The sequence below is a fragment of the Apaloderma vittatum genome, unplaced genomic scaffold (genome assembly GCF_000703405.1).
Source record: "Apaloderma vittatum isolate BGI_N311 unplaced genomic scaffold, ASM70340v1 scaffold18109, whole genome shotgun sequence".
In the NCBI taxonomy this organism is placed as follows: Eukaryota; Metazoa; Chordata; class Aves; order Trogoniformes; family Trogonidae; genus Apaloderma; species Apaloderma vittatum.
Genome location: NW_009737514.1, coordinates 273,155 through 275,297, shown reverse-complemented (window position 1 = coordinate 275,297; position 2,143 = coordinate 273,155). Strand labels below are relative to the sequence as shown.

The 2,143-nt window shown below is 36.6% G+C and overlaps 1 protein-coding gene across 10 annotated transcripts in view; it reads right to left on the bottom strand.

The window, feature by feature from the left end:
- Window positions 1-1,558: 1,558 nt before the first annotated feature.
- The window catches only part of RBFOX1 (RNA binding protein, fox-1 homolog (C. elegans) 1), a 268,731-nt gene continuing 268,146 nt past the window's right edge, over window positions 1,559-2,143 (bottom strand). For all 10 annotated transcript variants that reach the window (XM_009877362.1, XM_009877365.1, XM_009877361.1 and 7 more), the window contains one exon: window positions 1,559-2,143. This exon is cut by the window's right edge. The gene's annotated coding sequence lies outside the window, so the exon portion shown is untranslated.

The following is a 2,143-nucleotide window of genomic DNA, read 5'->3' as shown; positions in this document are numbered from 1 at the left end:
GCTGCCGGGGTGACCGCCCCACTCCCCCAGCCCCCGGCAGGCACCCACCTCCTTGGGCACCCAAACCCCCTTTCCTGGCAGGGGAGAAGGTGAACCTTGCCAGGGGTGCTTCTGCCCACAGGGGTACTGGGCAGCTCTTCAACCAACACAGTGAACAAATAAAAGCAAAATGACTTGGAACACCAATGTATCTTTACCTTTTCAGACTAAGCTTTTATTTTTGATATTACAAACCAGTTTTCTTTATTCACAAATCACGGTTGTGATATAAACACTAATTTCTAAAGACAGATATACACATTTTCAGGGTTTGTAGGGTGGTTTGTTTTTTTTTTTTTAAATCTGTTTAGAAGTCACTATATTCCACATATGGTAGTAATAATTTTTTCATAAGTCATATTATCAGTAGTTATTTATATAAGTGAAAACATTCCCAATATATATAGTAAAAAAATTTCAAATGCTTTTCTTACATAGCTATTTCAGACATACATTTTAAAATGACTACTAGGAGTACTGTAGGAGCTTTATAAACAAAATATTTTCTAATACGGGCTGCACCCTCAACCTTTCAAGATTATTTTAATAGACTAAAAAGCCATATAATCATTTGGAGAGTGGGAGTTGTAAAGCCATCTCATGAAAATTAAAATTGCAAATAAAGTCTGTTATTCCCCACATCAGACATTTTCTGTGTGCAATTCCGAAAGAGATGTATCGTCCACACTTAGAATTGGAAGCCTAACATTTGGTAAACATTGTTCAAGTTGCTTATGTCGTGGTGTCTAAATCAAATATTCTTTTTTATTATTTTTTTTTTTCTTAAATAGGAGGCTTGTTTTGTATATCTTATATATAAATGTGGGGATTGAACTCTTAATAAACTTCAGTTCATTCCCTCACCGGTATATAAATATGTTACTGTCCCATTTTTTTTTTTCATTGATCAATATAATATAGTCTCTTTCTCTCTCTGTTTCAATTTTGAAGACAATTTCTTCTTTTTTTTTTTTTAATCCTTAGATATAAATGCTACAGAAACTTTGTTTTCAAATCTCGTGAAACTTTATTGATGGTTATTGTTCAACTGATCATACTGCATGCACATACGATGACAAAGAGAAAAGCCTGATCACAAACACTTTTTTTTAAAGCAGAGTTGTTATAGCAAGTTGGCAGGTTCACAGCGGTGAGTTGATAAGTTACTAAGGTGCTTGCCGGTAGGCACGCACGTCACACATGAGGATATAACTATCTGCAGCGGAACTGGAGCGGGACAGCCCCCTGCTTTATTTATTTAAATACAAAAACAAGAAGACCCGTGACAAACACCCCAACTTAGGTTAACTTGTAAACAGGACAACATGGAAAGAGTCCAAACATATGCACAGACAAGCTGCAAGGGGGGGCAAACCCCCCCCGCCGAGAGCCGGAGAGGCCCCTCCTGCCGCCGGCGAGGGTCCCTCTCCGGCTCCCCGAGGCGAAAGTTTGGGTTCGGAAAGCGAAACAGGGGCGGGGTGTCCCGCCATGAAAAATTGCAGCTTGTTTACACGACACGGTCATGTTTCAAAAAGTACCAAGCTGATGGAAATACCATGGTTATCTCTACTCAATGACTGCAATACTTGTAAAATGCTTATATAAATCTGAGTATGATTATCATATAATTCCATAAAAATGATACGTCTGTTCTCTAACAGTTGGTCTACTAGGCTAAATCTAAAGCGTCATAGGCTGTGTATTTCTAGAACTTAACAACTCCACTGCACGGATGTAAATTTTATACATTTTTTTTTTTTTTACTGGTACAAAGAATTTAAGTTTTTATTACTTTCTTTTTTGGAAAAAAAAGAAAAAAATAGAAACAGTGCTTTTTCACCTTTTTATTTATTTTTTTTTCCCTCCCATAATATAAAAGTCAGCAATGATATCAATAATTTATTTTACTGGAAGAAATATAAAAAGAATGCTTGTTAATGGTCTAACTAGCAGTTTTTGCCTAAATAACTAGTTATTGTTAAATAGCTGAATACTGCCTGGTGGAATGCTTTAAAAGGGTGCCTTCGGACAGCTTTTAATCTGATTTTTATGTACAAGTGTCGAGAGAAGCACCCCTAATAAGAACATAACCTTTGGCTTTGAA